At 39.2% G+C, this 15,541-nt stretch overlaps 1 long non-coding RNA gene across 4 annotated transcripts in view; it reads left to right on the top strand.

Annotated features, from left to right (window-relative positions):
- LOC138842731 (uncharacterized) overlaps positions 1–15,541 on the top strand; it is a 554,863-nt gene that overhangs the window by 454,416 nt on the left and 84,906 nt on the right. For 2 of the 4 annotated variants that reach the window (XR_011377558.1, XR_011377557.1), the window contains 5 exons: positions 550–634; positions 877–956; positions 1,379–1,451; positions 11,300–11,439; positions 11,882–11,993. This is a non-coding gene — a long non-coding RNA (uncharacterized lncRNA). Of the gene's footprint in view, positions 1–549; positions 635–876; positions 957–1,378; positions 1,452–1,849; positions 2,148–11,299; positions 11,440–11,881; positions 11,994–15,541 lie in introns of those variants that run through there. The other 2 variants (XR_011377559.1, XR_011377560.1) reach the window with 2 other exon arrangements.

Raw genomic sequence — 15,541 nt, 5'->3', positions numbered from 1 at the left:
ATATTTTAAAAACAAATTTAAATGGTGCCACAGAACACGAAGAAATGTTTTCCATAAATAAATACAAAAAAAGAGAGTTTAAAATAAATACATTTACCACTCTTCCCCTTCCGGATCATTCAAATGCTTTTGAATGCGATGTAGTAATCAATTTAGCATCTTTCGGCGCGCAGGGCATCATATTCAATATGAAATCTCCCCATAGTTTGGATATGTTTCATGTTCGATCCAAATATCTAGAACTATAAGGCAGAAACACAAAACATTCAAACTCATTTTAGGTGACTTGTATTTGTTGTCTTAATGTAAGTTAAGAATTTCTGATTTGGTAGAAATAAAGAATAAATGAAGTAATTCACTGGATACAGGACCTGATTTGCATCCCCAGGTAGTCATTATTCAGCCTAGTACAAATAAGTTGGTGAAAACTTTCAAATAATATCATCCATCTCACTGACACAAAATATTTTTAATATTGTTAACTTGAAATCTGGTTATTAATTTTATTATTTAAAAGCTTGTAATAATCCTGTTTCTCAATTTATCTAGAATTGGTATCCTGTCAATGTAATGAAGACACAGTACATGGTCCACAAATGAGAAACTCTGCTCTATAAAATAAGAGATTCACGCTGTAAGTGGGACTTTCCTGAGTGCACAGGAGAGACTGATTTAGGGTTTAGGAATAGCAGTTAATTGGAAGAGAGTTCATTATCCTAAACATAATGAGTGCAAAAGTCCATTAATTCTGAAGTCTTTTCTGTAACCAGATTTGGATCTGTAGCAATGCAGTTATTATTGCACCAAATAGATGGTTTGGACCCGACCATTGTCAATTGAATGAATGTTTTTGAAAGTGATCTTTATTTCTCTTAGGGTGTGAAGTGAGTTTTCATGTGTAATCTAGCAGAGGCTGCTGCTGCCATGGTTTCTGCGCATGGTATCAAGATTGGAAGGTAAGTTTGTATACTTCTAAAAAGAAAGTAAAAGGCAGATAAAGAAAAGGATTATCCACACTACAAGGAAGCAGCCAACCCCAGAACATGGGACCTTCTACAATGCAAATGATCTATTTTCTACAATAGATCAGTGGCATTAAAAAAAATTGGAGTGGGCTGAAGAGCAGAGAAGAGTGAAGAAGTATGATGAAATGCAAAGTATAGACCTTATATAGATCCTGCTTCAGAGAAAACAACTATAAAATTATGGTTGAGATAAAAAGTAAAATTAAACGTATATTGATGGTATTAAAGAATTATTGGAATGTTTGGTGTGATAGTGGTGCCCTGGTGGTGATATCAAAAGCTGTTTTTATGTTTTAAAATTAAATAATGATGTATTTGCAGATGAATGACATGATATCTGGGTTTTCCTTTAGAACATTCAGAAGAAGAATTAGAGGAGAGTGGATAAAACTGCATGTGCAAAATGTTGATAAATATTCCAGTTGGGTGAGTAATACCTAAATTGTCATTATACTGTTCTGTCTACTTCTGTGTACATTTGTAGCTACTTCGGCTTATTTAATGATTATATTTGTTGGGGAAATACAATGGTGGGAATATTTCTGCAGTAGCTTTTGATTTTAAAAGAAGAATTGCAAGAGTTATGGCCTCCCAGTGGAGTTATGAACATGTTGGGAAATACCTGGGTATGGTGGCGAGGTTTTATGCAACGGTGGGTTTATTCAATACTAAATAGAATTTAATATTAAATAGAATAGGCTATATGGCAGCTGTTTATAACTTCCCAAGGCCTTTTAGAAGTATAAAAAATAATGTACATTGTTTTGATTATAATGATAGGGTGAGAAAATCTGTGGATGAAATGTTGTATTATTGTTTTTAAGTATTAACAGAATAATGGCTTGATTGAGCAGAATGTGCAGGTACAAGAACACTTTAATCTCCTGAGAAGAACAAACAGAGTTCCTGACGTAGATGTGGCCAAGGTGTACCTAACCACAGAAGATGAAAGAGACTGGAGGCAATAAGAAGATTGTTTAACTTGTTTAACTTGCTGATGTAAATTACTTTTGTTCTATGGTTTATGTAAAGGATTTTTTGGCATGGGAATCATGGGAATGAGGTTGTTAAGATTAAAAATGAGATTATGTTATAGTATAAATGCTTTGGAATCATGAAAAATAAATTTGTCAGAGCCTTGCATCCTTTGAGGTGTCTTGTGCTCTGTCCACGCCGACTCCGTCTCCCCTTTGGGTGAAACCTGTTCAGCTGGGGCTGGTCCTCGGCAAGTGGCGCCCGAACAGGGACCTGAAGGGGTAAGTATTATTTTTTTTTCTCGGACGGATAGGAGTCTCACCGTAGGGTGCTGCAGACCCCCAGTTAAGAATACTGGTTAGGAAGGTGAGTAAGCCGGTGTCAAGATGGGACACGCTGAGTCCAAAGAGAGGCTCTTATTTATTGATATAGTTAAACATATGATAAATGGAAGAGGAATTAAGGTAACTAGTAAGCAACTAACTCAGTTTTTTCAGTTTGTACAGGAACAATGCCCATGGTTTCCAGAACAGGGAACAGTTAATATAGAAACCTGGCAAAAGGTGGGGCAAACTTTGCAAGTATATTATAGTCATTTTGGACCTGAGAAGGTTCCAGTAGATACTTTTACTTTATGGAACCTTATTAGAGAGAGCATTGCTCCCTTGCCTGAAGGTCAAAAGAACCCATATAAATATCCTACAGAAGTAATGGATGAATGTACTCCGTTACTTTCCTCAAAAACATTAAAAGATACTAAGGTTTTGGCTGCAGCTTTAAAAGATTGTAACCTTAATGATAATGACTCAGAGGAGGAAACTGAGTCACCTACTGATAATAAGTCTAATTTGCTAAAGAACCCTCCTTTTAATGATGAATTGCCTCCTGCAGATCAGGATGATTTAGATGCTGCTGCATATGATTATGAAAGAAGGAAATATGAACCCCATGGTGCTTTTTTAATGCAAGAAACTAAGAAAAATAGGCCTAATTTACAGGATATGCGCCCTTTGAGTCGTTTACCGACCGCCCCACCGGCACCTTTAAGTTCTTCCTTTCTCCCTTTAAAAAGGTCAGGACATTCAACTTTAAATGTCAGAGCCTTGCATCCTTTGAGGTGTCTTGTGCTCTGTCCACGCCGACTCCGTCTCCCCTTTGGGTGAAACCTGTTCAGCTGGGGCTGGTCCTCGGCATACATTTTGTATTTTCCATAGTAGCAGGTGTTTTTTTCCCCACGTTTATTAAAATGAACCATTCAGCAGACCACTGTATACAGTCTTTAGGTTCACAGAAACTGGTGTTTCAAGAACCTCAGTCAGCAGTGCACTGTTAGACGATTTGATGCCATAATAGCATGCAACTTCAGAAATATTAGGAAAGTCTATAGTTAAATGGAAAAACTATTATCTTAATGCTCTTTTATTCAATTAATCCCCATATGTGGCTTTTCTTTTTTTAAACATTTTTTAAAATTTTGAAATATATGCAGAAAAGTGCATAAAATAAATGTATAGTTTAATAAAGAATTAAAGAGCAAATACTGTATGATCTTCACTCATGTTAAGAAATCAACTATTGTAAGAACAGAAAATCACTTTGTATACCTTCTGGATCGTAACCCTTTCCCCTTACCTTGAGTCACTTCTTAACTCAGACTTAGTTTTGCCAGCTTTTGAATTTTATATAGACGGAATGATATGGTGTATATTATGTTCCCTTTGCTTATTTTGTACAACATTATGTTTGTGAGATTCAGTCGCACACTTTTTGCTTTTCGCTGTAATGCAATCATTTTTATAGCTCTACAGTATAATAATTCTGCTGTAGACATTCCTGTACATGTAACTTTGGGCACAAGGACACGGTTTCCTGAAGGCTTATACTCAGGAGGAGAATGGCTGCCTCATCGGATTTGCTGCTTTTTAACACAGATGCCCACGTACGCTTATATCTGTCTTATCTGCTCTGCCAATATACGCATTATTGTCTTAACTTCAGCCAACTTCCTTTGATAGGTAGTCTTTTCATAATTAGAGTTTAAAATGGGTCTAATTTTTATTGTTATTTCTTCTTTAACCTGATTCAGAGGAGCATTTCTCAAAAAAAATTTTTTTTGAAATTGAAATAAATACAGAAAACTGTACAATTATAGTTATTACAGCAAAAATGAGCAGCTCCATATGTTTACCACTCAAAAGACCCTCTCATGCCTCCTCCCAAGGCCAAGAGAGGGCCAAGGGTTTAAATTAAGAAAGTACTTACTTTCAGAGTCTGGCAAGTGCAGAAGCGGCATCTGCCTGATAGTGAATGCATTCTTAAATTTTGCCTCCTAGGTATCTCACTCTCTCATAATCCTAGTTCAGGCCCTGGCAGCCATAGACGATATGTAAATAAATGACCATGGCTGTGTTCCAATGAAACTTCATTTACAAAAACAAGCAATGGGCCAGAATTTGCCTGTGGACTATAATTTCCTGACTTCTGACCTAGATTCTTCCTTCTGACCTATCTGCCAGCTCACTAATTCTCCCTTCAGCTTCATCTAATCTGTTGTTAATCTCATCTCTTTACTTTCTTTTTCACTTCCAGCATATCTGTTTGCAATTTTTTTTTCAAATCTGTGCTATCAGTATTTACAGTTTCTTATTTCCTAAAGACGTTTTAAGCTTGACTCTTATTTCTTTCGGTCGTAGATGTTAAGTAAGCATAGTAGTTTTATGGTCTGTGACTGATAATTCCAGCATTTGAAGTCTTGCAGCTCTGCTTTTGATTTTTGCCCATATTTATTTCTTTGAGTGCTTATTTATCTTTTATCCTATGCTCCTCCATATCCTTGCAAACTTTTTTGTGGAGATAATTTGAAGCCTAGGATAAAAGTATATTCGTCTAGAGCAGTGGTTCTACAGGTGTGGACCCTGGACCAGCAACATCAGCATCACCTGAGAATTTGTTAGAAATGTAAATTCTTGGGCCTCATCCCACACCCACTGAATCAGAAGGTCTGGAGTTGAGGACCAGCAGTATGTATTTTAACAACCCTCTGTGTGATTCTGATGCGTGCTCAAGTTGGAAAACCACTGCTTTCAGAAAGATTTTCATTGTTTACGTTCCACACCTAGTCTTTCTGGAATCTAGTTAAATTCATGTCTTGAGTGTTTTGGGCCTCTTAGATGATGTAAATCTGGTTGATGTGAATGTCAGATTTGCCCTGGGGGCCTGTAGCCACTGTGGTCTCAGCTGAATATGGGAAAGTCTCTTAGACCCTCCACCTCAAGCAGACCCTGGATTTGATTCCTGTTTCCCTCTTTCCATATGCCCCCTCCAACCAAAATTCAAAGTTTCCAAGTGGTAAAGGCTTCAGGTGAAAGGAAGGTCAGTGGCCCCCTTTTCTCTGGATTCAAACTTGCCCCTCAGATCTGGCTAGTCATTCCTTACCATCTTGTTAGCTGACTGATGTCTTTAAGAGGATGTTTTTGTGTTTCATCCAGCAATTTCAGTTTGTTTCTAGCAGGAGAGTCAGTCCCAATCTCCTACCCTCCCCCCATTATAGGAGATGACCTCATGCAGGTATTTCTAGGATCACAGTAAGTCCCCCACATACAAATCTTCAAGTTGCGAACTTTCAAAGACGTGAACATGTGTCCACGTGTCCAATCACGTGAGTTAATCACGTGTCTGGCATACACTGTCACATGCGTGCATCCTCTACAAGTGGTTGTGCTTTCATGTACTTTACTGTACAGTACTGTATAGAGTACAGGAGTACAGTATCTTTATTTCAAGCCCAGGATGTCTAGGAGTAAGTGGAAGAAGAAGTAACTGAAGAACCAAAGAGATTCATGACGCAGGAAATGGCAAGGGGATTTTCTTTATCTGAGGAGGCACTGTTAGTTTTTGAGGTACAGGACCTGAACGTAGAACGGTACACGAAGGTTGCAGCAGCCATTCAGAATGAAATCCAGTGCTACCATGTCATGTATGATGAGAAAAAAAGAGCTACTACCCAGACATCACTGGATCATTTTTTCAAAAGGGTAGATAGCATTGAATCCAGCAAGGAACCGGAACCTGTGCCATCAGCGTCAGGCGTGAGTGAAACTGCAGCTCGCCCTCCGTCCCCTATTTCTGACGATCCTTCAGCTCTGCCATCTCCCACCGCCTCTCCCCACTCCAGTCAGTAACTCTTCTTGCCTGTTCCCTCGATGCCAGCCCCTGGATGCCAGCTGTTGTACTGGACTACTGTACTTTTCAAGGTAGTGTAACGTTAAAAACGTTTATTTTTTGTGTTTGTTTGTTTCGTATGTATTCTTTGTGTGAAGAGTATTATAAACCTGGGACAGTACATACTGTATAGCCGACTGTGTCAGTGGGGCACCTAGGCTAACTTTATTGGTCTTACTGACAAATTGGACTTATGAACGCACTCTTGGAATGGAACTCATTCGTATGTAAGGGACTTACTGTATTTGTTTTTATCTAAACACAAGAGAAAACAAAAAAATGTAGACAATTTACCTTAGTGGGGACATGACACTGATATGAAATGTTCTTAAAAGGCTTACATCGTGTCTTGAGATTTATGCCTAAAAAATATACAGATTTACTCACCAATGAAGCATTCTGACCTTGTTAAGACTGCTCTCTGGATGCTGAAATATCTTTTGCTTCATTCATATATCACAAGTCTTTGGAAGTGATGTAGCAATCACCTGAGACTTAAATTTAATCTCGGATGGTTTCTATTCATGTACTTATTATGAAAAATATGTTGGCAGAGAGTTGATGGGTTTTATCATTCTGAGGTGGAACGTTGCTATAAGGAAGTGAATTTATTGACTGTTCGATGAAAATAACATATTTATGCAAAATGTTTCCATAAAGCAACATCTGCTTTTGGCTTGAGGAGACATATTCACACAAGAATGGAGACAGAGGTGTAAGGGAAGTTGATTTAATTTAAGATCCCAAATCTCTCTACCAGGACTTCTTTATAGATAGTGCGAAAATATTTCATGGACAGATATTGAAATTTCATAAAACCCCAGTGTTCTGTGACAAACCTGATGGCATTTAAACAGAAACCGGTGGATTCTGAAGAAGGGCAATGTGTACTCTAGTGAAAGGAGACCAAATGTAATTCTCTAGAGAAATGTGGATGAAAATTCAGTCTCCCTGGTGCGCTTCTAAGTGACTGTTCTGTCCTCTCAACATACTGTGTTCAGACAACTAAAATAAATGCCCAAGGAGCCTGGAAAACTAGCAGACCAATAGAACCAGGATGTGGAGATATTATTACAAGAAGAAAGGATTTAAAGTGTTACCTCAGGAAGTTTACCCGGATTCATGATTAGTCATAAAATCTCTTTCTTTCTTAACCCAAATCACAATCTGCGTCTTCAGATGTTGTCTGTTAGGCACATCTGTGAGAGCAAGCACGGTCCAGAGGCTGGGCTTGGGGATGCATCACATTTGTGGTACTTTCTATAAAATGAGCCTGTGAGTGAACTTGTTTGTAAGCTCAGGTGATATGATTTCCAGACCTATCAAAGTTGTTCCTTCCTTTTTTTTTTTTTTCCAATTCTACAGCGAAAATTTGGATGTTTATGGTATCAGTGGTAAGACAGTTCAGGAGCCTAACATTCCCATAAGGTCCTGCTGCTGTAGTGAGTCATTTATCTGAGAAAGACTGACTCAAAAACAGGGATGCTCACCTTCAAGGTCACTGAAAGACACTTTGTATTAGAACACATTTTCAGGACCTCCACATGTCATTGGAGGTGACACCAGTGACAGGTGACAGAGCAGGTGACACCTGCTCTCAGATGTTTACGTGCCTCTCACGCTGCTCACTGAAAATACACAAGCTGATCAGTGGGAGAAATTGTCCAAAGGCTTTAGCTATATTATCTGCTTAATATCACCACATGAAACTATGCTTTTCTTTCATTTCTTATATCCCAAAGTAAATATGGTTAAGATAAAAAAGAGGGCATGAGGGTATAAAAACTTTTTTCTTTTTCCTGTTGAATCTGTATACCTGGCCAGTTTTTAGCCAGTTGCTTCCTTATTTTCTTTTGCTTTGAGTTGTCTTGCCTCACTTTTCTCTTCAAACATCCTAGATCACCTATTATGTTTCCAATACTATGCAAAAAATCGAAAGAGCCCATCTCTGCCCTTGAAGAGCTCCATCTAATAGGTACTTAGAAAACAAATGAGGATGCGGTCCAGTCTGCAAACAGAGGCATGAGCAGTGATCTATGAGAATTTACATAAGTGCAGTGGGAATTTCTTACTATGCCAAGGTAAACATTTTTATTTGAAAAATATTGTTTACAAATACAGTGGAGCCATCAATATAATTCACAGTTTATACATAATGAAAATCATAGAGAAACACAAAATCACTTAGCAGATCAACTGAAGAGCTGGTACTAAGATTTGATGAGTAATCCATCAACATAGCTCCCAGTCAGGTAGCTCATGTCCTCCGGTGAGTTCTGAAGTGTGTGACGGGGAGTGCGGTTCAGCACCCTGGACAGGGCCACCTCTGCGCCTGCCTCATACCGCAGCATCAGCTCCTGTGTTCCTCCTACACTGGGTGCCGTAGGATGACCGGTGAGCAGGACGTGATGTTATCAACAGAATTGTGGTAACAGTTGTTATAACCCTATGCTTGATGAAGGTGCTTTCAGAATACTGCTGAGGACGTGAACACCTCATCGACTTGCTGTTCTGAAGCTCACTCCTTTGTTTACACAGAGTGTAAGTGGCCCTGAGCAGACTGTTGGAAGCTCAAGTTATTTGTCAGTGGTTTTTACCAACAGTTACATTAAGCCAGACCTGTTCTTACTGTGAATCTAAATTACAGGTGTGCCATCAGACATGAGTTCTGTTTCGTTTTTGCACTAAAACTGCTGTGTTATTTAGCCTTTGGGAAGAGAAGTCGGAGGTGAAGTGTGTGAGGGAAGATCAGCATTTGAGTTTCTGGATGTGTAATAGCTCTGCCCACCCCAGTGCAGCTAGGCATTTGCACTCTGTGGATAATGCTTGTAGAGTATATAACTGTATGTTCAGAAAATCCAAGGCAAGCACCAGAAAAATTAACATAGTTAAAAATATATATGTGAGTAACCTGGTTGAAAATTATTTAAAAATCAATAACTTTCCTGTATGCCAGCAATAACCTCTTAGAAAATATAATTAAAAAAAAACGGATCCTAGTAATAAACAGAAAATATTTTAAAAGGCCCATAAGTAATCTTACCAAGAAATGTGCAGGACTTACATGAAAAAAGTATGAGATATCACCGAGGGTCATAAAAATAGAATTTAATGAGAGGAAATATTTTTTCCTGGAAGGCAAACAGAATACAATATTTTATTTCTTCTAAAATTAAGTGTAAATATAAATACAATTGCAATAAATATTCCAACTGAACTGCTCCAAAATGTAGCAGTAAAAATAATGTGAATAATGTGTAAAAATGGCTAAAACTTCTTTAAAAGAAGAAAAATGATGTGGGGTTGTCATTAATGGATAATAAAACATTATAACAGTGATATTCAATCAAACCATATATGGATAAAATCCAGCATGGTAAAAGGCAGTTTTCTAAAAATAATACATGATTCAATGTATGATGTTGGGACAATGGGCTGTGTATAAGAAAAATATATAATTGAATTACAATGCAAAAATAATTTCATACTAGTTTCCTGATATAAACAGTATTCACTATATTAAGAGAATAAGAGGTTGTGTCAATGAGAACTGAGATTCCACTTCTGATGATGCAACCCCAGAAGCCAGTACTGATACAGAGACCTTGGAGAAGATGGGAGCTTCAGTGTTGCTGTGAATGAAAGCAACAAAGACGAAAAGAGACCAGACTTGTAATAGGGCATGGGTCTTGGCGAGTAAAGCATGGCCAGAATTTTGGCCTCCCCACTCTCCTATCCCCCAAGACTCTCTTTGGCCAGGAAACTTTGTGCAGTGCACATAATGCACCACTGTGCTCGCAGCCAGCCCTGAGTGGGGGTGATGCTCACACATTCTGGAGGGCAGCTTGGCACATCACACATACCTGTTGCTGCTTTCAGACTTTCCTGTTATAGAAAGGTATCCCAGGGAGATGAGAGAAAAAGCACAATGGGAAAAACTTAAAATAAGCAAATTACTTATTAATAAGGTGTTAGCTAAGAAATTTATATACTTATGAAATAACATTCTTTAAAAGTTTTTAACGAATATGATAGTTTAATAATTAGCATGTTATTGGAGATAAAATTTACATTTCTTCCACTAACAGCCATGCTAAGCATTTCTGTCTCACTGATAATTGGCAGTTTGTGTCCTTGACACCCTTTCTTCCTTCCTTCTTCCTTCCTTCCTTTTCTTATCGTTTCTTCTTCCCTTCCTCCCTCCCTTTCTTCCTTCTTTTTTCTTTTTTGTCATTCACTGTACATGTTTAAAACGGAGGAAACATTATAATCAGAAAAAGCACATTCTTAAACAACAACAAAAGTCCACAAAGACTATTTGAAAAAAATTCAAGAGATTGGTCTGTTACTTGTTTATAATTAAATAGTGGAAGTCGCAGCTAGAAACATGAACTAGGAACAAGTTTGCAATATGCCTCGAATCCCAAGCAGAGCAGATTGAACTTTATTCTGGGGATGACCGAGAGCATTTGGAAATTTTGAGTAGGAATGGAATGAGACAGATGCAGTGCTTCAAGTATTATTGTCTACTTCATAAGGAAAATAGTGTGCCGCTGGCTCAGAGCTCTGTCTCCCCCCCGCCACCCCGTCTCCAGTCATCAGGTGGCGACCTGCTGGCCATCTCCTGAAGTTCTACTTTATAATCACCTGGTGTGAAAAAAGACAATGAGGTATAAATAAGAGTAACGGCCTGACACCAAGCAAAAGAAAATTTTTAGGCTCTAGATTAGAAATTGTGCTGCAGGTGAGAATGTTAAAATGAGAAACAGTTTCAAAAAAAAAAAAGTGATGAGGTGAGGTGCTGGAATAATTTAAAATGAGATGGGTCAAACCCTGCTAACTTTGAAGAGTAATTGGGATGAGAAGCTGAAATTAGATGGCTTTTGGTTTTTTTCTACCTCTTTAATTTCTGCAAGTAATCTGCCATCACCAAAGAATTATGTCTCTTCTTCTAAAGACGGTATAAATTTGAAATAGCCATTAGTCTCTGATCTTGATTTTTTATTTTTGACCCAAGAATACAGAGCATGGTGGAAGCCTTTGCAGCCTCCTCTCCCACTTTGTTTTCTTGTTTGCAGCCCTGAAGCTGGAGGTCGTAGACACGCCAGTAGCCCACCTGGGAGAGCATGGTCCTTGGGAGCGCGCTTCCCCACCTCCTCGCCAGGACCTCCATTGCCATGTGTATCGCCGACATTCCACCTGCTCTGGGAAGCTGTATGTAAGTCATCAGTCACTAAGGGAGCCGTGGTCCTGACCTGAGGAAGGGGTACGCGCTGGACAGTGGTGGCAGAGATGAACTCGTTACTGTCCAGAAAAGACCTGGAAAACGTGGCACATTTTTTCCTTCCTCCTAAAGAAATGATTTCAAACTTTGGAGGAGGGAAGAGTTCAGAGGAGGGAACAGTTCGGACTAGGAACGTACATAGTCTGAATCCAGGAACATCAAAGAGACCATGACCTTAGCTTGGGGAAGGGTTTTCTTCAGAGCCTTTGGACGTTTGGTGGCTCCATTGGCTTTGAGGTGGATGTGGAAAAGCCTTGTTTCAGGGATGCCTTTGTCACTGGTGCAGAAAGTATGGGGAGCTCCCCGCTTTATTAGACTTGCTCTAGGGAGAAAGTAAAGGGGTCTTTAATATCTCATTTCACCTCTTCTGGTCTAGTGATGAGCTGAGAAAGGCAGCCTGAGCCTGAGGACAGCTTTGTGATTCCCTGAGGAAAACCAGGGGCTGCCAGTGTTTCCAGAACTTGAGAACAATACATATTGGGAAGAAGGTAAGAAACTCCACCACTCTATTTTTGCTTATCTCTTTGTTGGGATCTAATGTTGGTGATAGATTGGCTTGCTTAATGAGGTGATACACTTTCTACCAAGAAATTTTCTAGACTGTATTGAACATGACAGTTAAATATTCACTATCATTAGATATTGCAAAGCAAAGGGTCTAAAAACTCCATGAATTTTTTTTTCTTGAATAACATAATTTTCCTAAAAACTATCAAAAAGATGATTGAGTACTGATTCAATGCCCGAGTATATCCAAGTAAAAACTAAACTGCTTAACCAAAATAACATGACTCCAATAGAAAGTATATTAGAAAACACATGCATTGAGCCTTGACTATATTACTGCCTTACGCTGGACACTGACATACACTGTCTCATTTACTCCTGACAATAACTCTGTCAGTGAAAGACCAATGTTCCCATTTTACAGATAAGAGCCAGGAGGCTAGTGGAGGTCAAGGGACATCTGGGGTGCACTGGACATGTGATCCTAACCTAATTCTTCTGACAATGATCCAGTGGTCTTCCCTTTCACCAGAAACAAATGGGTGAACTATTAGAACTTACAAAACAGTTCAGTGATTTTCATCTCCAGCTTAAATTTTGGTGGGACCAAAGAACCGAAATGTCCTTTAATGTTGGTTCATAGCTGGGCGGACAACTCTGTTCCCACCTGTTTGATTTTGGATTTGTAACATTTTGTCAAAATATTTCAATCTTTTCTATTTAAAAATCAACATTTACGCTTGTGATCATTAATTGAACATTTATAATCCTGTGTCACAGCTGAGCTTTTGCTGAGAATGTTGATTTGTTTACTCTGGGGTAATTGCATTTTTGTGTACAGATTCCATTTTTACTCAGATCACCATCTAACTCGGTAACGTTCAGTATGGCCAATGAATCTCATTTTCTCTATAACAAACCTCTAAAGGAGAGTTGATTAGTATCCTTTCATATAAAAAGAAGTGAGGCACAAAACAGTTCAATGGCTGCTTGGGTTCATGTGGCTGGTGGTGTAGTTCAAGCTAAAAGGTGCTTTTCAGGTACATCATATATTGCTCAGCTGGAGGCCTCCAAGTTCCTCCTGAACTCTGAGGCTCCACTTTGCTTTAATAACTGAATAGAATGCCTTGAAGTCCTATATCATGTGATATATTAGGGGGAGGCTACATTCTTCTCAAACATTCCAAATACTCTGAGCATTTGTGTTTCCATGGTTATATGTTGCTTTGAATTCCCACTGACACCAAATTCTTGTTACCCTAATTGCCAGTCTCCTTCTAGAACAAGCACTGTTGAATGAGGCATCCCTTTCTAAAGGTTCTTCACCTGTGTCCATCACAGAGGCTCTATCACTGGGCTTCTCTTCCTCAGCGTGCAGCTGGCTTGAGGTTCTCTGTGCTGAGGACCTTCCTTCCATCCAGTTTTCTCTATCCTAAAACCTGTCTCCCAGATATTCAAAATGAATAATTATTCCTTTTATTTGATATGCATATAAAGACTTTGATTGAAGGTGTCCTATTTAGTCTATGTTTATAGGTAACTTTTTTTTTTTTAATCAATCAAACATACTGTGCTTCTCTTAAACATACAAGAACTTTTCCCCTTAGGAGGAATCTGCCTACAGAGCAGGTATAAGTTCAAATTGCAGCTGAGGTGTTTGTTTTTTTTTGGCGGTACGCGGGCCTCTCACCGCCGCGGCCTCTCCCATTGCGGAGCACAGGCTCCGGACGTGCAGGCTCAGCGGCCATGGCTCACGGGCCCAGCCGCTCTGCGGCATGTGGGATCTTCCTGGACCGGGGCACGAACCTGTGTCCTCTGCATCGGCAGGCGGACTCTCAACCACTGCGCCACCAGGGAAGCCCATGCAGCTGAGTTTTTAAAGTAGAGATTTTGTCTTTTGCTATGTTGATTTCACATTTGGGCAGCTGGAGAGTCTCTGATTGTAATTTCTTTGTGGCTTACAGCTTTATTTTCTTACCCAGTGTTTATTCTCTTTAATAGCAGAAGTATGACTTTTTGGGGGGTGAGAGTTGGAGGACAGTGATGTGCTCCATTGAAATGCCGATTTCCTTGTCTCCCTTTTAGCTGGTGGTAGGCTTGTGGAATTACCCCATCAGTAGTGCTCTCAGGTTCAGGCATGGGGACCTCTGCCCTGAGCTCCACACCTCAGAGGACCCCACATACCACAAATAGACACAAAATAGCTTATTGAGGAACACAAATGCCTCTGTCAGACTGAAGATCTGTCCTTGAACTTGGACAGATCCTAACCCTCTGCTCTCAGGACTGACACTCCTCTGGCCCAGGAAAATGGAAATCCTTCTCTTATTCTCTCTATGCAAAACAAAGACCAGGTAAACCCCAATTCGGGGAAGTGTTGTGTATTATGCCACTGCCGACTTTGGAACGGACCTTGCTCTGAAGTCAGGGAGGATGTGAGTAGCAGCAGGGCTTAGACAAGAAAAAAGAAATACGGATTTGTCACCTCCTTCGTCTCATATGCATAAATGGGCAAGATTCTTTGTAATAAAATATCACTTTAGACCAGTGCTGTGCTTCCGTTTCCTTGCTTCTTTTTGTGCCCCTATTTATGATTCCAGAGGTAATCGTTAATTAGCTCAGCATTTACAAGAGCTGTCCATTGACATTTCACAGCATTAAACAAGTCATACAACACTGAAATTTGAATATCTGCAGATCTAGACATAATGTGTGGAGCACGGTAACAGTGTTTGATATTAGCAACAAACACTAACATTATGAGTGGTTTTATTTTTGTAAATATACTTAATGTAAGTTGATTAAATTTCAAAATAATTAAATGAAACTTTTTTAAGCCTAACCTAAATAACTTAATATAAGTAAAAAATTAAACTTTTCAGTTTAACCTAAAACTTAATCTAAATAGCAAAATAATCTTACTCTAGTACACCTGGCGTATATAACCACGTATATGGTTAGTTCAGTAATTACACAGTTCTCTGCCAAATTTATAAGAATGAAAGTCGTTATGGCTGAATGTTTGTGCCTGCCCTCCCACCCCCCCAAATTCATATGTGAAAGCCCTAACCCCCAATGGCCTGGTATGCAGAGCCTTTGGGAAATAATTAGGTTTTGGATAAGTAGGTTTAGGAGTACATGAGGATGGGCCCCTATAATGGGATTAGTGTCCTTATGAAAAGAGCAAGAGAGACACAAGAGCTCTCTCTCCACCATGCCATGTGAGAACACCGTGAGAAGGTGGCCACCTGCCAGCCAGGAAGAGGTTCTCACCAGGAACTGAATCTGTTGCTGCCTTGGTCTTTGTCTCTAGCCTCCAGAGCTGTGAGAAATGGATGTCTGTTGTTTAAGCCACCTGGTCTATGGTATTTTGTTATAGCAGCCCAAGATGATTAAGTTAGAAATATTGAGCTGGCCAAAAAGTTCACTTGGGTTTTTCCGTATTTGTTATGAAAAACCCAAACGAAGTTTTTGGCCAACGCAATACTTTGAGAACAAGGACGATGTATTATTTTAATTTTACCAATAC

The sequence above is a fragment of the Globicephala melas genome, chromosome 6 (genome assembly GCF_963455315.2).
Source record: "Globicephala melas chromosome 6, mGloMel1.2, whole genome shotgun sequence".
NCBI classification, from domain to species: Eukaryota; Metazoa; Chordata; class Mammalia; order Artiodactyla; family Delphinidae; genus Globicephala; species Globicephala melas.
This window is presented reverse-complemented; position numbering and strand designations above follow the sequence as displayed.